This window comes from Dasypus novemcinctus, chromosome X (assembly GCF_030445035.2).
Source record: "Dasypus novemcinctus isolate mDasNov1 chromosome X, mDasNov1.1.hap2, whole genome shotgun sequence".
Taxonomy (NCBI): domain Eukaryota; kingdom Metazoa; phylum Chordata; class Mammalia; order Cingulata; family Dasypodidae; genus Dasypus; species Dasypus novemcinctus.
The window spans coordinates 155,593,158-155,616,713 of record NC_080704.1 but is presented as its reverse complement, the minus strand read 5'-3'; the positions used below and the strand labels follow the sequence as shown (position 1 = coordinate 155,616,713).

Here is a 23,556-nt window from a genome sequence, read left to right as displayed (position 1 = left end):
CTGAACCCTCTGTGGAGAAACTGGTGGCTATACTTCAGCAATGCCAAATGGACAACAATGGGGACAGGGTCAGAGGAGGAAGAAAAAGGTATTTGAGTGATACATTGTTCAATGTAATAGACTGAGCTAAGAGGGAAAAAAGGAAAAGCCCTTTGGATGGAGGTGAAGAGGGAAATACAGCAAAAGTGTTGGAGAAGTGCTCTAAAAAGGTATGAGGAAACAGAAAATTGGGGAGAAGAAAATGAGTAAAAGAAGGGTTGCTGGGAGTATTATTTTATACCTCACTTCAAAGAACATTAAGGACAAAAGTAATGCTTGAAATTTGTGATTAACTATTTCACCCTGTTTTAACTTAATATTACTCATATATTAGGATTGCTCATATCCAGTTAGATATCCTGTGATAGTTTGAGGCTTTTGTGGATCCTAGAAAAGATCGTTTCCTTAAAGCCAGTGCATTCCTGTCTGTGTGAACCTATTTTTTGTAATGGGAACTTTTGATTAGATTACTTCAGTTAAAGGTCTTTGATTAGGTTACTTCAGTAAGGCATGACCCAGGATGGTTCTTAACTCTTACTGGAATCCTTTATAAATGGGATGAATATGGAGAAAGCAGAGCCACAGAGACAGAGGAAAATGACAGGGATAAGGAAAAACTCCCAGAAGCTGAAGAGGAATCCCCAGAAGCCAGAAGCTGAAATCGACAGAACCCGAGAAAAAGAAATCCACAGGAGCAAAGAGAAAACTGGAGGAAGCCAGAAGCTGAAATCAAGGAGACCTGGAGGAAAAGGGAGAGATGGTAGACACCACCATTGTGCCCTGCCATGTGACAGGAGTCCAAGATCTCCAACAGCCAATCTTCAGGAGGAAAAAAATCACCTGATGAAGGTTTTGGACATCATCACAGCTTCAGAACTGTAAGCTTAATAAATTGATAAATCCCCATTGTATTCTATTATAGAGCTCTTGTGACTAGCAATGGAAGAAACTGTAGCATTCATGTGGAAAAATTGGTCATGGTAGTTGCTGAGGACAGGGAGAGGGAAGAAGAGATGTGATGTGGGGGCATTTTCGGGACTTGGAGTTGTCCTAAATGATATTGCAGGGTCAGATGCTGGACTTTATATATAATGGCCTAGGGGAGAGTGTAAACTACAATGTAAACTATAATCCCTGTGGTGCAGCAGTGCTCCAAAATGAATTCATCAAATGTAATGAATGTGCCACAATGATGAAAGAGGTTGTTGATGTGGGAGGTGTGGGGGTGTGGGGGTTATATGGGAACCTCTTAAAATTTTTTAATGTAACATTTTTTTGTGATCTTTGTATCTGTAAAAAAAAAAAAGACAAATTAAAAAAAAATTAAGTAAAAAAAAAATCCCCATTGTAGAATCCAAACCATTTCTGTATATTGCCTTGGCAACACTTAGCAAACTAAAACATTCCAATCCTTGATTCTCTCTTTCCTCCCTTCAGCTTTAGTTCTTTGCTTCTGAATTCCCAGTATTCTCTATGATTTCCTGTTCAAATTTCACAGAATGTCTGATTTTCTCTGCACATTCCTTTAGGGAGCTTTTTTCATGGAAGCCATCTAACAAGTCCTATGGACCTATGGGCTGATTTGACTTTGGTCAACTGAATTCTCCTGTTCAATCAGCTGTGGACTGACAGGCTTATTTCACATGACACAAAGAGAGAGCGACCTGGAGATTCCATTTCTTTGGGGACAATGAGCAGAGCAATTAACTTTAAAAGGCTCTGGTGGGCAAGATGTCCCTGATATTCAAATGCCTTGTACTTCCAAAGGTGGAAGCATCCCAAGAGTCGATCAATGAAAGAATAAATAAAATGTGGTGTATATATATATAATGGAATATTATTCAGCTGTAGAATGTAGTTCTAATACATGCGACATGGATGAATCTTGAAGACATCATATTGAGAAAAATAAGCCAGATACAAAAGGAGAAATACTGTATGATTTCGCTTATATGAAATAATCAGAATATGCAAATTCATAGAGTGAGAAACTAGAATATAGGTTACCAGGAGCCAGAATGGAGATGGGGAATGCGTAGTTAATGCTTGAATGGTACCACGTGTCTGTTTGGGGTAATGGAAAATTTTAGTAATGGATGGAGATGATGGTAGCATAACATTGTAACGTAATTAATGCCATTAAATTATATACTTGAATGTGATTAAAAAGAGAAATTTTGTGTATATATGTTACCAGAATAAGTTTTTAAAAAATCCAAAGAACTGCACAATACAAAGATTGAACCCTAATGTAAATTATGGACTATAATTAATAATTATAATATTGGTTCATTAGTTGTGATAAAGGCTCCACACTAATGATAAATGTTAATAATAGGGAATACTGTGTGTGAGGTGGGGGGCAGTATATGTAACTCTATACTTTCTGCATGATTTTTCTGTAAACCTAAACTACTTTAATAAAAATATTTTTAAAATTTTTACAATGCCTTATGCTCTGATTTTTAAAATATTAAATAGAATGGACAAAGACACAATGGTGTAATTTCTGAATAATGCTCTCTTGGGATCTGTATAACTATGTTAATCCCCACCCCACCCCCCAGTCCCCCCAGCTCACGGCCTGCTCTTAAACAATGTCTTTTAATCAGGGTAAGCAATTCGGTTTTAGAGAACAGAATAGATGTTTCTCCAGAATGGCTTGAGAGAGGAATCTGAAGTTCCTGAATAGCCTTGTACCATAGATAACTATTCCTTCACATTTTGCCAGACTAATGTTGGAAGAGCTCTGATATACAGTGTGATCCCATCTCCTGTGTGTCTGAGAGCTCCTGCATAGAATGTTTAGAATTAAGAGAATCTCCTGTCCAATGTAACCTAACAAGGCCACAACAGCCAAAACATATCAAACAAAAATGATTGAAAACACAGCTTCTATTTTAATGACTCACACAGAAGAGGACTTTGTTTCCCTAAACCCTTTTTCTGGCTTTTTCATAATTCCTGGCAGGCATAAGCAGGTAAGTCACATGATGTTTTGGTAAAGGCCACGTCCATCCTGGCGTTGCTCGTGTCAGGGTCCACAGCCACTTTGTCAGGTCCATATCATCTCTGTGTCTCCCCAATTGCCTTCCAAGTAAAAAGCTCAGCACATTTTTGTAAGCCAGACTGGGCTTCAGGTATTCATCTGCCTTCCTCATGACACCTGGTGTGGATGTGCTGGCACCCAGATCAGAGTTTTCTTTATCCATGAACGGCAACTCTGGAGATGGCTTCAGGAAGACAGCACAACAGAGAAAGTCTGAAAAATATGATGAAACCCAGATAATCAGATGGACCCAGGGGCCTCTTCCCCACTCCACATTCCTGCTACACATACACATTTGTTACCAACAGTAATCAGAAGAGTCTGCTTTGGGGCATCAGTTGATCTGAAATGCCAATATTATCATTTCTTTGATTCTGTCATATACATGATTCTGTATCTAGCACCTCTACTCTGTTCCACTGACATCTTTTCAATTCCTATTTCAATTCCTAAATGTGTAGATTTTCATGTATTTTGGCACAAGCTTTCTCTTATTGTTCTTCCACATGTTTTCTTCCAGTTAAATTAATAATCAGCTCTTTTTAAAATGACAAAATCCTACTGAAGTTCATAACTGAGATTGCACTGAATTCATAGATCAATTTGGGAGAATTGGTGAAATAATTAATTTTTGTATCCATGAAAAACTATTGTATTTTTAGTACTGAATCAGAATGGGAAACTCATTTGAAAATGCCTCACGCAAAACTGTAACTATTGGAGAGGATGTGGAAAGATAGGAATGCTTATTCACTGTTGGGGGGACTGTAGAATGGTACAGCCACTGTGGAGGACTGTTTGACAGTTCCTAAGGAAGTTGAATATAGACTTGTGATGGGACCCAGCAATACCACTGCTAGGTATATACCCAGAACTGAGAGCATAGACATGAACAGATATCTGCACACCAATGTTCATAGCAGTATTGTTGACAATAGCCAAAAGTTGCAAACAACCCAACAATCCGTCAACTGATGAATGGATAATTTGTGGAGTATACACATGATGGAATATTATGCAGCTGTAAGAAGAAATGAAGTCGTGAAGCATATGACAACATGGATGAACCTGGAGGACATTATGTTGAATGAAGCAAGCCAGACACAAAAGGACAAATACTGTATGATTGCACTATTATGAACTAAATATATTATGTGAAATATAAATATATTGCGTAAAATATGAATATGGGTAAAATTGCATATATAAGAATGTTTTTCTTTGAAGTTAAACAAATATAGATTAATACTACAAAATGTTAATATCAGACCAAAAAATATACTGAGTGAAGGAGACCAGAAACAAAGTACAACATATTGTATGATTCCATTTATATAAAATGTAAATATAAATCAATTTATAAAGATGAAATTAGATTAGTGGTTATGTAGTGCTGGGAAAGGAATGCTAAGTGGCATGGAGCTTTTCTTTTTGGAGTAATGAAATTATTCTAAAATTTTTGAAATGATGAATGTACAACATTGTGATTATACTAAAAGCCATTGATTATACACTTTGGGTAGGTCATATGGTATGTGACTATATCTCAATAAAATTGCTTTAAAAAAATTTTTTAAAGCCTCATGCAGGGGAGCAGATGTAGCTCAAATTGTTGAGCACCTGCTTCCCATGTATGAGGTCTGGGGTTCGAACCCCAGTACCTCCTAAAAACAAACAAATGAAAAAAAAAAGCCTCAAGCATATTTCCCTCTGTTTTTAAAATTCTTATGTTTGGTGTCCAGTGTGAACTGGATATATATTATTCCTATTATGTTTCCTAATTTATTATTTAGAGGGATATTTGATGTCTTTCTTTCTACAGTTTTAACTTGAATTCACCTTACTTTTTGTCAATCGTCTAGGTGATTGACTTGGTTTTCCTAAACAGACAATCACATAGGAAGGCAAAAACAGTCTAGCAGTTTTTCCAATTTCCTTTTGTTATAAATTATGTTATATGAATAAAATGAAATTTTATGACAAAATGCATAATGAATAAAAGTTTATATGAAGTAAAGTGCAGCCACTGAAAAGGATGAAGGACTGTCATTGAAAGGATGTCTAAGATATAGTAGTTGGTGAAAGAAACTTACAAAACAATACATATTATCGACCAGCAGAATGTCCCTGTCTACATATAATAACAGGACTTTAAAATGCTGTTTGACCTAATGTAAGGGGGAAATGGAAAGAAGAAATGAGTTTATATGGCTATGAGTCTCTAAAAAAGAGTCTGGAAGTTGTCAGGAGGATTGCCCTTATGCACACCTGAGCAGAGTCTCAGAGACAGACAAAGTAGATACAACCCCAGGAATTGGTTCTTTTGAGGGCTAAAGAGACCCACGGGTTCTATGGTCATGGCAGATGGGGTTCACTGCCATGTCAGTGGGCCCTTCTTTGGAGCTGGTGTTTCTGCATGATGGAATGGGACTCAGATGGGATCTCTTTTCACGGGACTTTCATGCTACTTTATTGGAATTGTAGTTGGTGCTGGCGTTTAAGATATATCTAGGGGATTTGAATCTCTGGACTGACAATGATAGCCACGCCCTGAACCTCAACAGACTTCAACTCCTACACTCTGATTTATTGGACTTACCCCACTCAGCTAACATGGAGTTGAAGACTGTCAACCACCACACCATGGAGCCTAGAGTGCCTACAACTGAAAGCAGGAGGATTGCATCCAGTATCCATGTGGAATCTAAGCCCCCTCTTGACATAGAAGTGCAATGGACACAACCATTCCAATGTCCACAGAGAAAATGTGGCATTGGTGTGGGAAAAGTAGCCATGGTGGCTGTTGGGTGCGGGGAATGGGAGGAAGAGATGAGATGTGGAGGCATTTTCGGGACTTGGAGTTGTCCTGGGTGGTGCTTCAGGGACAATTACCGGACATTGTAGATCCTCCCAGGGCCCACTGGATGGAACGTGGGAGAGTATGGGCTATGATGTGAACCATTGACCATGAAGTGCAGCGATGCCCAGAGTTGTACTTACCAAATACAATGGATGTGTCCTGATGATGGGAGAGAGTGTTGCTGTGGGGGCGGTGGGGTTGAATGGGACCTCATATTTTTTGAATGTAATATTTTAAAAAAATGAATAAAAAAATTAAAAAAATAAAAAATAAAAAAATAATTGGGATGTCTTAAAAAAAACAATACATATTATCATTCTATTTGTGTTTTTTTTACAGCGCCAACTATATGGATAAAAGTAAATGCAGAAGCATTGCAGATGTGGCTTAAGCAGTTGAGTGCTTGCTTCCCACATGGGAGGTCCTGGTTTTGGGTTCCCAGTGCCTCCTAACAAAAATCAAAAACAAGTAACAAGCAAAAAAAATGAAAAAATCAACTCAGGGGAGCCAAACTGGCTCAGTGGTTGAGTACCAGCTTCCCACATATGAGGTCCTGTGTTCAATCCCTGACCTCCAGTACCTAAAATAAACAAATAAATAAATGAAGAAACAAGATCTGGAAGAATTTACAGAAAACTGCTAATGGGAGAGGGATATAAGATGGGAGATGGGAAAATATATCTCTAAAAACATTTTTTACATGTTTTTGGTACAACAACCATGTAAAAATGTGTGTAGGTCAATTCTGTAAAATCTCCTTAAATAAAATGAGATTTCTCAGAAGCATAGATCTGAGACAGCATGAAGCACAAACACCAGGGCAGGTTGGCATACATGCATTTGTTCAACCAGTTTCCTCCAAGGGAATAGCCACTGGTGCTAGAGCAAAAGGAAGGAGATTGGTCAGAGGAAAGGTACTCAAGACCAAAACCAAGCAAATAAATAAAACAGACAGACAAGCAGTAAACTTGGAAATGGAGTTCAAGGCAAGAAAGAACACTTAGCCAGTGAAGACTCTCTACCTTGTCTGTGACTTTAAGAAAAGTTCTCAACCTATAGAGAAAGTAGTGATGACATCCATTTTCCAGTCTTTTAGGCTCCGCTTGGACTCTCGCGTTTTACCATTACACAGTGAAAATAATAACACCAGCAATATCAGACTTCAGCTTAGAACTCTCTGCCTGTGAGACACCTCTCCAAGGGCTTTACAAACAGTAGTTTATAAATGGCTAAAAAGCACATGAAAAAATGCTCCAAATCTCTAGCTATCAGGGAAATGCAAATCAAAACTACAATGAGATACCATCTTACTCCCATAAGATTGGCAGCCATGAAAAAAACAGTAGAATACAAATGCTGGAGAGGATGTGAAGAAAGGGGAACACTCATCCACTGCTGGTGGGAATGCAGAAATATCCAACCATTCTGGAGGACAGTTTGGCGGTTTCTCAAAAAATTATCCATAGATTTGCCATATGACCCAGCAATACCACTGCTGGGTATATACCCATCAGATCTGAAAACAAGGACACAAACCGATATATGTACACCAGTGTTCATAGCAGCATTGTTCACTATCGCCAAAAGTTGGAATCAATCCAAATGTCCATCAACAGATGAGTGGATCAATAAAATGTGGTATATACACACAATGGAATACTACTCAGCTGTAAGAACCAATACACTACAATTGCACGTGATAACATGGATGAACCTTGAGAATCTTATGTTGAGTGAAGCAACCCAGGCATTGAAGGACAAATACTATATGACCTCAATGACATGAAATAAGTTAACTGCCTCAGAGAGCTAGAGTCTGGAAAAGTGGCTTACAGGAAATCGGGGGGTGGAGGAAGGATGTGAGTTAATGTCTGCAGGGGTGGAATCTGTGAAGAGCTGGTGGTAAGTATGAGCACAAAGAAGGGACAAAATGGGGGCAAGGGGTTACCTTCGGGTGGGGTTTTCTGGGTTTGAGGGGGGCTGGGGATGGGAAGAGGGGTAATATTGTCCAAGAAATAGGTGGGAGGGAGGGGCAACATACGAACATGGGAGAGTGTCAGAAGTTTGTTGAGAACTAAATGTTGAGTAAAACGTATCAAAGTATAAGTAGGAGGGTTACCTGGTTAGGATGCTCAGGGGGTATGGTCTGATGCGTGACGGACTCCGGAGGGAATAGCTGAAGGCTCATTTTGCCAAGGTGGGTTCTACCATTGGGTGGGGTGGACCCATATCCTGGGGAAGACTAATGCCGTCGAATAGAGAGAACTGTATCTCTCGTGAGAAAGGACGGCTCCCAGGGCATTAGATTGGCAGGCGTTGTGGGCCCTAAGGGGAGGGGGAAATGGATGTGCAATGGATGGAACAAAGGTAAATAAGGGGGCAAAAGAGGAGTTATGTGAGAGTACACGAGGATGAATATAAAACAGCTAATATTACACCAAAAACATATAGGGGATGACAGACTAATAATGAAAACCATAAGACAAAACATAGGATAACTAAAAAATTTAGAAAACTGTACAACCTAAAGTATGGACCACATAGTAAGCACAAATGTCACCTTGTTTGAAAACTATAGTTTCGGAATCTGTACATCAGTTTCAGGAAATATGATATGAATAAGTTAAAAGATTATTGCTGTGGAAGGGAAAAGGTTTTATGGTGGATCTGGGGAAATACTGTATATTGTATATATGAATTTCGGTGATCTAAGACTCTTCTGAAGCTGACATTATGTTGGGATTCACTTTACGGGAAGTTTTGGATCACAGAGTGGTTCAACAATGGCAGCGGAGGAATACTGATATGGGATGTTATTGACAGGATATATATGGTTGACAGGGAGTTATACAGGGCATATGCCCAGGGTATATGGTAATGTCTATATATATTCATAGTGGAAACAATTAAAAACAACAGCTGGGGGGGTACTGGGCTCCTGGCCGGGGGGTCACTGTTGTGGGCCCTGGGAGAGCAGCGGCAATCCTCCAGGTGCAACAGCAAGAACCAGGAAGGAAGGAGGGCCCAACAGTGGGCTCTTGATACTAATGGTTACACTTTTGAGCCTATACACGTGCAATAAGAACAAGGCCTAGAGTAGCATTGTGCCTGGGGGTTTCCTCCTGACAGCCTTTATGTTACTCAAATGTGGCCACTCTCACAGCCAAACTCAGCGTGTAGATGCGATGCATTCCCCCCAGAGTGGGACACGACACCCGGGGATGAGCCTCCCTGGCACCGAGGGATCACTACCACATACCAGCTGAAGATGCAACTAGAAAATGACCTTGAATTAAAGATTCAATGCGGAACAGCAGAATATACCTGTCTACATATAATAACATGACTTCGGGAAGCTGTTTGACCTAATGTAAGGGGGAAATGGAAAGGAGAAATGAGATTATAAGGCTGTGAGTCTCTAAAAAAGAGTCTGGAGGTTGTCAGAAAGAATACCCCTATGTACAACTGAACAGAGTCTAAGAGACAGATAAGGTAGATACAACCCCAGGTATTGGTTCTTTTGAGGGATAAAGAGACCCACGGGTTCTATGGTCATGGCAGAAGGGGTTCACTGCCATGACAGATGGCCCTTCTTTGGAGCTGGTGTTTCTGCGTGATGGAATTGGACTCAGAGGGGATCTCTTTTCACAAGACTTGCATGCTACTTTATTGGAATTGTAGTTGGTGCTGGGTTTAAGATATATGTAGGGGATTTGAATCTCTGGACTGATAATATGACACCCAGGCCCAGAGCCTCAACAGACTTCAGCTCCTACACTTTGATTTATTGGACTTACCCCACTCAGCTAACATGGAGTTGAAGAAGGTCAACCACCACAACATGGAGCCTAGAGTGTCTACAACTGGAAGCGGGAGGAGTGCATCCAGTACCCATGTGGAATCTAAGCCCTCACTTGACATAGGTGTGCAATGGACACAACCAATCCAATGTCCACAGAGAAAATGTGGAATGGGTGTGGGAAGGGTAGCCATGGTGGCTGCTGGGTGTGGGGAACGGGAGGAAGAGATGAGATGTGGAGGCGTTTTCGGGACGTGGAGTTGTCCTGGATAGTGCTTCACGAACAATTACGGGACATTGTAGATCCCCCCAGGGCCCACTGGATGGAACGTGAGAGAGTCTGGGCTATGATGTGGACCATTGACTATGGGGTGCAGTGATGCTCAGAGATGAACTTACCAGGTGCAATGGATGTGTCATAATGATGGGAGAGAGTGTTGCTGTGGGGGGAGTGGGGGGCGGGGGCGGTGGGGTTGAATGGGACCTCATATTTTTTTTAATGTAATTAAAAAAAATAATAAATAATTTTAAAAAACCACAGTAGTTTATATAACCTCAGTAGTTCATTTAATCTCATAACAGCACTAGCAGGTGGGTGCTGCTTCCATGAGGCACAGGAAACATGTAACTTGTAGGCATGCAGCCACAGCTCTTCCTAAAATGGCTGATAATGCCAAATGGCGTCGGTCTGCGCTACCTTCCCGCGCGGTGCCAAACTGAAACCTTCCTCTTCCCCTGGCAACAAGAATACGGCAGCCTATCAGCATTGCACCTGGACCTTGACCTATGAAAACTCGCCACACCGCACCAACCCCCTCTCCCTGCCCATATAAGCTGTAGCACTTCCTCAATAAACCAGACCTGCGCCAGGAGCCTGTGTCTCCAGAGCGGTCGCTGTGTGTGAAAGTCTCTGCCCGTCCTTACCTGCTCGGCTCCTCTTCTGGGCCCTCCTGAGCCGCGGTAACCTCGGCACAACAGTGTACCCTCTCCGGTCCGGCTCCTACCGACCCTTTCCACGTGCCCCGTCTGGCCCGCTCCAGCAGGGTCGAGCGGGCGGCAGAAGTGGCTGAGCAGGAAGTAGGCAGCAACGGTACCTTGAGAGAGCAAACCCACTAGCCCCACCCGGCGAGGCCCCGAGGAAAGGAGCAAGCCCGAAAAAACAGCAACAGTAACTGATCCAAAATCGCACAGCTAGAATGTCACAGAACCAGGATGAGAACCCAGTTCGTTTGACTACAAAGTTCTAGCCTTCTATCCCTTCATGATGCTGTCTCCTATTGGTCCTCCTGGGAGGCAAGCAAGCCAATCCTGTTCTCCAATTTTTTTGGGGGGGGTCACTGAACACAAATCCTAGAAACATTTAGTCTCTCTGCCATTCAAGAAAAGGAGTGTGTCCTCAGTCCCTCTTACAGTTGTCTGTGCTCTATTGTCTCAGTTATCACATTAGACTGAGTGGGACAACCATTATGGGGCTTGCCAAATCTCATCATAACAGCTATTTGAGTTCCTCAGGGAAATAGTATAATTTTTTACAAAAGCACTGCTTTTACTATTATCCATTTGACATCATATAAAAATCCATGAGCTACCTCTAGATAATTCCCATAGGGGTCACACTTTAGTGTTAACAATATAGTTGGTCTATGTCAGAGACTTGGAAGGTAATGTGGCCTGAAAAGTACAATTATACACAGCTAAAATTTCTATGATTAAACACCCCCTTTATGATAGGACGTGTACAATATAAAAGTAGTAACTTCAGAGCCATGGCCATGACTGGATCCAGAGATTAGGAAAGTAGAAAATCCTACCTGAGATTGAGTTCCTATACAGTTCGCGATTGGATCTTGAGGCCCAAATCACTGACCATTTCCTGGTGGACCTGTTAAAATATGATAAAATTAGTTAATTTTGGTAAACTCTCCAAAAGAATAAGTTTTAGTGGAGAGATTCTGTATGAAACAGACAAGAGCACTGAGGACAAGATAGCTGAGTATCCAGGAAACTGATAAGATGGTACTCAACCATGAGTAAAAGCTACTGTATCTTCCAGCACCTTTCACTCACCGTATTTAGTTCTAAACTAGAGGTAACCCAGGTGGTGGTGGCCAGTGTTTGGATAAATCCATTAGTGTAATTACAAGGTTCTGAAGGCCATTGTGAGTCACCATGACTCCTCTTGGTGCTTAACCAATCAGGCTCTGGGACTCAGGGAGGGAGAAAAGGAGGAGACAGGCATTTTTCCTCTCCCTCCTTGCCCTCTCTTTCAGATCAGTTGCTACTCATGTAGGAACTGTGGTTGCTCAGAGTAACCTCACTGGTCTGGGAAGTAAAACACGCAGATACAGCAAGATTATCTGCTATTACAAAATGAATGACTTGATGAACCCCAATCCCCCTGGGTAGTGAGGGTGTGGGGGACTGTCCTTTGTCCAAATTAGCATACAGAAGTGGTTATAAGCACAAGATCAAGAGACAGATGTCTGATTCCAATCCTGCCTTTGTGTGACATTCAGAGGACCTCTCTGATCCTCATCTTCCCCTTTGTAAAGTGGAGAAAATAATTGTACCTCCTCCCTTAGATGTTTGTGAAGATTAAATGAGATGATACTACAAAAGCACCCAGAACAATGGCATGGAGGGACATGCTCAGATGATCTCAGCATTTATCACCGTGGTAATCTCAGCCAGCCACTCCTTATTTAAGCAGTTTCAGTTGAATATATATTCAGTTCCCTCAGAATTCACCTCGCACGGGGGAGTGGATGTGGCTCAAGCAGTTGAGTGCCCACCTCCCACATGGGAGGTCCCAGGTTCAGTTCCTGGTGCCTCTTAAGGAAAAACAGACAATGAGCAAAAACAATGAGCAGACAAGAAAACAATACTAAAAAGTAACCATTGAATTGTATACCTAAAAATGTCAGAATTATAAGGTTTGTGAACTCTATGTCAATAAAATTAAATTTTAAAAAATTCACCTCATCAATGGGGCTCTTTCTCCCTATCACCCTCATATTTCCAAAGACGAAGTCTTAGAATAAGGCAAAGCTCATGGTCCTCACAGTATCAGAACAAGCAGCGTTCCTGCGTTTCAAGTGGGTCTCCATACCATGGCTTGACTGTCAGTTTCTTGGCCATGCAATTGTTTATATTCACTCAAGAGAGGACATTCCATTTGTGTCCCTGAAATTCATGCCAGCAACTGCTGTTTAGAACCTCAGTTGGGATGACTCATTATGTGCCATTATCCCAGTGAGTAGGGCAACTACCTTTGCAGACGTGCATGGTCTCAATCCCAGGTCTCATGGGACTGGGAATTCCAAGCTATACCTCAGATTCCATAGGGTCCCAGCTTGGGCTGTTAGGCTTGAAGTACTCCTGATGATGATGATACCAATGGTACTTAGGTGAGTTATTGCCCCAGGTCAAGTACAAGACTGCGCAATCTTTTCACCTACAGAAACACCAACCTTCAGCCGCTGTCAACAGTGTTGCCATTGGCAGGGAGATGTGTGTGTCCTTAGGCAAGAAAATACTTTTTTATTGGCACAGCAAGAGGCACTGATGTAAAGGTGAGTTTCATGCCCAATTGGAACAAATGGTTAAAACAGCAGCAGCAGCATCTTTAAATGTAAAGGGCAATTGTGTACTGCACATAACTGGTGCGATGTTTATAATTAATTTATAGAAATCCAGACAAAATAATGACAGTCCTCTCTTGCTTTAGAAATCAAATTAATTATTGAAATGTTTCCCACTTTGCCTGACCTAAGTTGAGAACCCAAAGCACTAACATAAGGCAAATATGTGTACAGATTCCATTGCTGACATTGGCTGTGCAAATGTGGGCCATTTGTGTTGACTTCTCTAAGTTTCATTTCCTCAGTGGAGGAAAGTGGAGGCTCACAATCACTTCTAACCCAGAGTTTGTCAATGAAATGTCTGTTATAAAATGTCTCACCCATTTTTGATGTTTGAGCTTTGACAGATTTCAAGTCAAAGCTGATAAGAAATTCATGTTCAGGGAGGAGTTCAAACCACACAAGTTCTGGCCAGCACAAACTGGAACCCTCTGCCCAGTCCCACTTCCTAAGCACAAGAAAACCTCAAATCTAATATCCTTTCCCTGTTTTCTCAAACCATTTTAAGATCACATTGAGTAGCCGGCCCTGCTCTATCCAAAAAGCTTCATTATGCAAATAATAAACCTGTTAATACCCTCTTAGTTCATGTGTCAGCCTCGACATCTAAAACCAGTTTTGGGGAAACGGACTTTGGCCCAGTGGTTAGGGCGTCCGTCTACCATATGGGAGGTCCGCGGTTCAAACCCCGGGCCTCCTTGACCTGTGTGGAGCTGGCCATGCGCAGTGCTGATGCGCGCAAGGAGTGCCGTGCCACGCAAGGGTGTCCCCCGCGTGGGGGAGCCCCCACGCGCAAGGAGTGCGCCCGTGAGGAGAGCCGCCCAGCGTGAAAAGAAAGAGCAGCCTGCCCAGGAATGGCGCCGCCCACACTTCCTGTGCCGCTGACGACAACAGAAGCGGACAAAGAAACAAAAACAGACAAAGAAACAAGACGCAACAAATAGACACCAAGAACAGACAACCAGGGGAGGGGGGAAATTAAATAAATAAATAAATCTTTAAAAAAAAAAAAATAAATAAAAAATAAAACCAGTTTTGGTTGAGGGTTCCACTGCATCTCTGTGGGGGTGGTAACAGCTACTGGCATAGTGAATAGGATGCTGAGACCATGGCCATGACCATCAGGTGCTTTTCAGGTCTTGGTTGGAGTTGCTAATTGTCTCTGCTGCCTACTAAAAGGGCGCACTTTGAACTGTGTTGCTTTATTCTGCATTTGATAAGAACTACCAAGCCACTGTTATCAATTTAACTTAGCTAAGCTGGAAATTTAAGTAGAATTCAAGGGGAAAATTATGGGATTGGGGCCTTCCTGAAAGTGACCCGGGTTGTGTGTCTTTTTCCAGAATAAGCCATGCCTGATGCTAGGCTTAGGGGAATGATGCTTACCCTGTGGCTGTTGATTGTGTCTCTCAATCAACCATTGGCCCCCATTCTATAGAGCACTGAATGGAAAGAACTATACCCTGTGCAATATATGTGCCCCTCAAGTGGAAGAGCAGTCAGGATGTGGTGTAGTAGACTGAATTATGACTCCAACAAAGACACAGTCTTAATCCACATTCCTATAGGTGTGCACCCACTGTAGACAGGAGCTCTTGTTCTTTTTAGTTAAACTGTGATCCAACTGAATTAAGGTTGATCTTAACCGATCTTACTGGAGGCCTTATAAAGAGGAAAAAACAAATACCAGAAATTTGGAGAGGGCCACAGGGAAACACCAGAAGCCAGCAGAAACCTGAAGAAAGGGGAAAACATTGCCATGTGACAGGAGGCAGAGTTACAAGCCAAGGAACCCTAAGGATTGTTTCAGCAGCCAGCGCCAGAATGCTACAGTCTTAGGTAGAAAGAAATCCTTGCTGATATCTTGATTTTGTATTTAACCTAGCCTCAAAACCATGAGTCAATAAATTCCTGTCATTAAGCCAGAATCAGTTTGTGATATTTGTGAAAGCAGCTCTGGCAAACTAAGACACGTGGCATGACAAGCCCACACTCTTAAATGCAAATAGTTCACCAGGAGCCTACAAAATGTTTTCACTGTTGCTGCTGCTTATGCCTCTGCTGGAACAAAGATCCTGGTTCTCGGGGTTATAGGGGGAAATATTTATGGCACTTCTTGAGGAACAACCAAGGTGTTACCTCAGACATGACTTAGGCCCAGTATACTTAACCCAAGAAAGCAATCATTGCTGTGACAGGTTGAAATTATTTTATGAATCCCCAAAAGAGAAAGATTATGTTTTTCAACTACTTTATTCCTGTGGGTGTGACACCCTTTGGATGCACTAAATTTGGTTGAGGGTCATTTGATTAGATTACTTGATAAGATGGCTTTAGGGCTTTTGATTGGGCTATGTCAGTGAGGTGTGGCTCAGGTTGAGTCTCTGCCCTCTTGCTGGGTCTGATTTAAACCTCGAGACAGACAGACAAAGGAAAAGGAAGCTTCCATGTTTGATCTTCCCATGTGAGGATCCCTTAAGCACAAAGCCCCAAGGGCCTGGGCCCATGCAGCAGCTCAAGAGATGAGCCTTGCTATATATGGGATAACTCACAGCTGAACTCATGAAGAAAGCAGAACAGCTGAGACTGATCTAGGGGGCCCAGAAAGAGACAAGCCCTATGCCTGGTTGCCCTCAGCTGAGTTTAAATCTTGGCAGAGATCATCTGCCATCTTGCTTCAACAGGGCAGCTGACTTTGGTGAGAAAGCACCTCTGATGGTGCCCCAGTTTGTACTTCTCATGGCCTTGGAACTGTAAGCTTTTAGCCCAAATAAATCGCCTTTATAAGATCCAACCCATCTCTGTACTTTACATTGGCAGCCCTTTGGCAAATAAAAATAATTGCTATGGCAGAGGGTCCTAATTGATGAGCCAATTTAATGATTTGTGACTATCTGAAGGAAGAAACTTATAAATATGAGCAAAGGGGAGAGGACCCCCTAGGTATATCTTAAGCACTAAAAATTAAAATTTAAAATAAAAACAAACAAGAGCAACAAGAAAAAACTGGGTACAGGGGGAAAAAACAAAAAGCTGAGAGAAATGTCCAGAACTTCACTCAACTGGAAACCCAACACTTACTGAAAAAAAGTTATACAATAAAAAGATAAAAGGATTGATATTAATTCTTCTTTAAATGTTTGGTAGAATTCAGAGTGAAGCCATCTTGTCCTGGGCTTTCCTTTGGTAGAAGACTTTTGATTACTGAGTCAATTTCTGTACTTGTTATAGGTTTGTTGATGCTTTCTATTTCTTCTTGAGTCAATTTGGGTAATTGATATATTTCTAGGAATATTTCCATTTCTTCTAGATTATCTAGTTTGTTGGCATTCAATTGCTTATATTGTTCTCTTATAATCCTTTTATTTCTGTAAGGTGAGTAGTGTTATCACCATTTTCCTTTTTGATTTTAGTTATTTCCATCTTTTCTCTTTTTTTCTTTATCAGTCTAGCTAAAGGTTTGTCAGTTTTATTTATTTATTTTCAAAGAACCAACTTTTTGTTTTATTCTCGCAATTGTTTTTCTATTCTCGATTTCATTTATCTCCACTCTAATATTAATTATTTCCTTTCTTTGGCTAACTTTGGGTTTACTTTGCACTTGTTTTTTACTTCCAAAGAAAAATCCAGACTAGATGGCTTCACTGGCGAATTCTACCAAGAATTTGAAAAAGAATGTATACCAACCCTTCTCAACTCTTCCAAAGAATTCAAGAGGAGAAACACTTCCTAATCCAGTATATGAGGTCAGCATTACTCTGATATCAAAGCCTGGTAAAGACATCACAGACCAATTTCCATTATGAACATAGAGTCAGAAATCCTTCACAAAATACTAGCATACCAAATCCAATGGCATATTAAAAAGATTATACACCATGTTCAACTGGGATTCATCCCAGGAATGAAAAGGTATTTCAGCATATGAAAATCAATCAATGTAATACATTACATAAATAGAATGAAGAGAAAAAACACAATTATCTCAATAGATACAGAAAAGGCATTTAACAAAATCCAGCATCATTTCTTGATAAAGACACTCAAAAAAGTAGGAAAAGAAGGAAACTTTCTTAGCATGATAAAGGTCATTTATGAAAAATCCATAGCTACCATCATACTCAATGATAAAATAATTTAAGCTTCCCCCTATGATGAGGAATGCAGCAAGGATGCCTGATTTCACCACTGCTATTCAATATTGCCAGAGCAGTTACGTAAGAAAAACAAATAAATGTATTCAAATTGGAAAGGAACAAGTAAAGCTATATCTATTTGCAGATAACATGATGTTATATATAGAAAACCCAAAGGCATGAGCAACAAAAGAAACAATAACCAACCTTGATTTCAACAAAATTTCCTTCAATGCACAAAAGTTTTTAATTACCAAGAAAGTGAAAAGACAACCTACGGAATGGGAGAAAATAGTTTCAAACCATAGATCGAATAAGGGTTTAATATTCAGAATGTATGAAGAATTCTAACAACTTAAAAAGACAATCCAATTTAAAAATGGGGCAAATGACTTAAATAAACATTTCTCCAAAGAAGATACACAAATAGCCAATAAGGACATGAAAAGATGTTCAACTTCATTATTCATTAGGGAAATGCAAATTAAAACCACAATGAGCTATCACTTCACATCTATAAGGATGGTTATTATTAAAAGAATAGAAAATATTCTTTGGATTTGGAGGAATTGGAAATCTAGTTCATTGCTGGTGGGAAATATAAAATGGTATAGCCACTGTGGAAAGCAATATGGCAGTTCCTCAGAAAGGTAAATACAGAGTTACCATTTGACCTGGCAACCCCACTTCTTAGTATATACCCAAAAAAGTGAAAGCCAGGTCACAAACAAATACTGGTACACCAGTGTTTATAACAGCATTATTCACAAAACTGGAAACAACCCAAAGTCCATCAACAAATGAATCGATAAACAAAATGCTACATACACACAATGGAATATTATTTAGCCATAAGAAAAATTAAGTTATGAGGCATGACTCTATGGAAAACCTTGACAACCTTATGCTCAGTGAAACAAGCAAGACCCATAAGGGCAAAAACTGTATGATTTAATTTATAAGCAATGACTAGAAACAGAAAATTCAAAGAGATAGTAAGCAGATTAGAGGTTACAAGGAGAGGGAGGAATAGGGAGAAGGAGGGAGTATTTGTAAAAAGGAAGAGAAAAAAAAGATGAAAGGGTGCTCATTGGCTTCTGTACCTTTGGATTCTGCAATTAAACTAGAAATCAATAACAAGGAAAATATTTTGTAATTAAACAACACAGTCTTAAACTACCAGTGGTCAAAGAATAAGTCACAAGGAAAATTAGAATATACTTTAAGCTGAATGAAAACAAAAACACAACATATGCAAACTCAAAAGATTTAGCAACAGCAGTGCTCAGAGGAATATCTATATATGTAAATGCCTACAATTAAAATTGAGAAAAATCTCAAATCAGTATACCTTATAGCATAAGGAACAATTAAAAAAAAAACATTAAAGCCAAAGCTAGCAGAAGGAAGGAAACAATAAAGATTAGAGTGGAGATAAATGAAATGAGAATAGAAAAACAATAATCAATGAAACCAAAATTAAATATAGAAGATACAAATTATAAAATCATAAATGAAAGTGGGGACGTAGCTACCAATATCACAAAAAAAGGAGTATCATGTGGAGTTGAAGAAGGACAACCACCACACCATGGAGCCTAGAGTGATTACAACTGAAAGTGGGAGGATTGCATCCAGCATCCATGTGGAATCTGAGCCTCCTCTTGACATAGAGGTGCAATGGACACAACCAATCCAAAGTCCACATAGAAAAGGTGGCATTGGATTGGGAAAAGTGGACATGGTGGCTGATGGGTATGGGGAAAGGCAGGAAGAGATGAGAGGTGGAGGCGTCTTTGGGACATGGAGCTGCCCTGGATGGTGCTTCAGGGGCAATCACCGGACATTGTAAATCCTTACAGGGCCCACTGGATGGAATGGGGGAGAGTATGGGCCATGATGTGGACCATTGACCATGAGGTGCAGAGGTGCCCAAAGATGTACTTACCAAATGCAATGGATGTGTCATGATGATGGGAATGAGGGTTGCTGGGGGGGGAGAGGTGGGGTGGGGGTGGTGGGGTTGAATGGGACCTCATATATATATATATATTTTTAATGTAATATTATTACAAAGTCAATAAAAAAAAAGTTTATGGCAAAAAAAAAAAAGGAGTACCATGAAAAGTGTAAGCCCCAACCCAAATAAATAACCTATTGAAATGATCAATTTCAAAGTAATGAGGAAGTTACCAAAACTGAATCAAGAAAAAATAGAAAATATGAATAGATTTATAACAATGAAAGTGATTGAGTAAGTCCTCAAAACCTCCCAATAAAGAAGAGCCTAGACCCAGAATGGCTTGCCTGGTGAATCCTACCAAGCATTTATATAGCATGCAATGCAAATGTCAAACTCTTCCTAGAAATAAGAGAGAACACTTTCAAAATTATTCTATCTGGCAAGCATTATTACCATAATGCCAAAACCAGACAAAGACATTACAAAAAAATGAAACAATAGACCAGTATCACTTATATATATAGATGAAAAAAATCCTCAACAAAATATTAGCAAATCAAGCTCAGCAATATATTAACAGGAGAATACACCATAATTAAGTGGGATTAATCCCAGGAATGAAAGAGTATTTAAATATATGAAAGTCAATCCATTTAATATACATTAATAGAATGAAGAAAAATAATGAAATGCAGAAAAAGCATTTGGCAAACTTCAACACCAATTCATGATGAAATCATTCATTAAAAATAGGAATAGAAGGGAACTTTATCAACATGGTAAAGGGCATCTATGAAAAACCCACAGCTAACATCATACTCAATTGTGAAACACTGAAAGCTTTCCTCCTAAGATCAGGAACAAGACAAAGATGCCTGCTTTTGCAACTTCTGTTCAGCATTGTAGTAGAAATTCTAACCAGAACAATTAGACAAGAAAAAAGAAATAAAACATATTCAAATTAGAAAGGAAGTAATAAAATTATCTCACTTTAAGACAACATGATCTTACATAAAAAATCCTAAATAATCCACATGAAAAATTTAGAGCTAATAAACAAATACAGTAAAAAGTGCAGGATACAAGATTAATTCATGCATGAGCACATGTACACAGACACACATCCACACACACACACAAACCAGTTTTATTTCTATATATTAGCAATGAACAATCCAAAAAGGAAACTTGGGAAAATATCCATTTACAATAGGATTGAAAAGAATAAAATACTTGTGAAAAAATTTAGGATCAAAAAGAATAAAATACTTACGACAAAATGTAACCAAGGAGGTTTAAGACTTGTACACTGAAAACTACAACACAATGCTGAAAGAAATTAAAGATCTAAACAAATGGAATGAAAGCCTGAGTTCAGGAATTAAAAGACATTATTGTTAATGTGTCACTCCAAAGTGTCTACATATTCATTTCAATCTGTATCAAAGTCTCAAAAATGATACTCAAAGAAAGGGAAAAAGCCAATCCTAAAATTCATATAGATTTGCAAGGGCCCTCAAATAGACAAAACAATCTTGAAAAAGAAGAAGAAAGTTGGAGGAATCACAAAACAGTGTGGTACTAGCATGAGGATAGGCATACAGATCAAGGGAATAGAACTGAGAGTCCAGAAACAAGCCCTTTTATTCACAAGCATTTGATTTTTGACAAGGATGCCAAACAATCCAATGCAGAAAGAATATCTTCAACAAATGATACTGAACAATGTGATATCCATACACAAAAGAATGAATTTGAACCCTTACCTCACTTCATATAGAAAAATTAATTAAAAATGGATAAATGCCTAAATATAAGAGTTTATACTATGAAACCATTAGAAGAAAACATAGAGCAGATCTTCATGACCTCAAATTTGGCAATGGATTCTTAGATATGACACTAAAATCATGAGCAAAGAAGGAAAAATAGATAAACTGAACTTCATTAAAATTATAACTTTTTTGCTTCAAAGAACTCCATCAAGAAAAGACTGGGGAGCAGATTTGGCTCAAGTGGTTGAGTGCCCACCTCCCACATGGCAGGTCCTGGGTTTGGTTCCTGGTACCTCCTGAAAAAACAAAGACAATAAGTAAAACAAATGAAAAACCAACTCAGGGAAGCTGATGTGGCTCAGTGGTTGAGTGCTGGCTTCCTAATTATGAGGTCCTGGGTTCAATTCCTGACCCCTGGTACCTGGGGGAAAAAAACGTTAACCAATTGAATGGGAGAAAATTGCAAATCATATATATGAAAAGGGACTCGTATCTAGAGTATATATAGAACTTCTACAACTCAACAAGATAAAGGCAAATAGTCCAGTTAAAAATGGGCAAAAATCTGAAGATACTTTTCTCCAAGAAAGATATACCAATGGCCAATAAGCACTTGGAAAAATACTCAACATCATTAGTTATCTGAAAAATGCAAATCCAAACCACATGGAGCACTAGACTTGCCCTACAAGCAATGCTAATGGGAGTTCTTCAGGACTGAAAGAACACCAGACAGTGGTTCAAAGCGGCATAACTAAATAAAGATGTGCAGTAAAAGCAAACATTTGGGTAATTTAAAATGCCAGTATTATTGTAGTTGATTGTTGGGTACGCAACTCCACTTCTTACTACCTACAGATGCAAACACGTAAATGAATAAAAAGTAATGAGATTATTCACAATTGCCAAAAGATGGAAACCACCCAAGTGTCCATCAACCAACGAATAGATAAACAAAATGTAGTATATACATACGATGGAATACAATGCTGCAGTAGGAAGAAATGAAATTGGGACACATGATAACATGAATGAATCCTGAAGACATTATGCTAAGTGAAGTAAGACAGACACAGAAGGACAAATATTGCATGGTCTCATTAATATGAACTAAATACGAAGAATAAATGCATGGAGTTAAAACCTAAACTATATGATATTAGGAGATAAGAGGAGAGCTGAGAAGGACTACTGATGCTATATGTACATAGAAGTTTAATTAACTTGACTGTAAAAGTGTGGAAATGGACAGAGTTGATGGCAACAAATTTAAGTGAGTTACATCTGGTTTATAAATGGGATTGTGGCTGGAAGGGGTAGTCTAGGGATAATCTAGGAATGGAATAATACAGTAAACCAAGAGATGGATGAGAATTAGGGTTGTTGGTACAAATACAAGAGTGTCCTTCTGTAAGCTAGAGTGTATGTACATCACTATTGCAGGGTGGTGGAAATGTGGAGAAGCATGGGAAAAATACAATTGGTGTGATCAATGGACTGTGGTGGTTAACAATACTGTAATATTCTTGCATCAATGTCAAAGATGTACTGTGTTGATAATGGGGGGTATGGAAAAAGTATGGCAAATGTATGTTATGGACCATGGTTGGTGGTAATAGTCTGATGATATTACCTCATAATCTGTAACAAATGTTCCACCACAGTATGTTGTGTTGGTGAAGAGGTGTTGTATGGGAATTCTACATGTGTATGATTGTTTTGTAAGCTAACCATTTCTGTAATAAAAATATATTTTAAAAAAACAGGGAGCAGGAGAGACGACAAGATGGTGGCAGACTAAGGAGCTCCTAGAGTAAACTCCTGCTACAGGGCAGTTAGTAAATACCCAGAGCTCTCTGGAGCTAGCTGTAGCACCTGTTTGGGGCCTCCAGGAGGGAAGAGCATCCTGCAACATCCGTGAAGGAGTGGAAGGAGGAGACTGCCCATCTGCAGAGAAGACTCGTAAGTAGAGCGCTCCGCACCAGGGAGGCCGGTGCCCATCCTCCACCAGAGGCACAAGCCCACTTGGCGGCTGGAATTGAAAGCTCAACTTCCCCAAAAGGAGGAGGAAGAGACGGTAGGGCACCAACTTCAGCTAATGATGACTAAATTCAGTGGGCTAAAGTATAATCCTGAGAACAGCTAAAGTCTGAAACTGTCCACATCAGAAAGAGGCCGGGAGCCGCCATCTTAACTCTGCCCCCAGCACAGGGGAAGCGGGACGGACTGAGAATCCAGTGCTGATGGGGACCCGCTTCTTTCCATCCAGGTCAGATTGCAGCTCTAGCCTAGGC

General features: G+C 39.9%; 1 long non-coding RNA gene across 2 annotated transcripts in view; it reads right to left on the bottom strand.

Annotated features, from left to right (window-relative positions):
- Positions 1-2,916: 2,916 nt before the first annotated feature.
- The window catches only part of LOC111761581 (uncharacterized), a 35,257-nt gene continuing 14,617 nt past the window's right edge, over positions 2,917-23,556 (bottom strand). Inside the window, exons 1-3 of one of the 2 annotated variants that reach the window (XR_009184360.1) lie at positions 11,815-11,868; positions 11,559-11,629; positions 2,917-3,301 (exon numbers count right to left, since the gene is read on the bottom strand). This is a non-coding gene — a long non-coding RNA (uncharacterized lncRNA). Of the gene's footprint in view, positions 3,302-11,558; positions 11,630-11,814; positions 11,869-23,556 lie in introns of those variants that run through there. The other variant, XR_002794911.2, reaches the window with a different exon arrangement.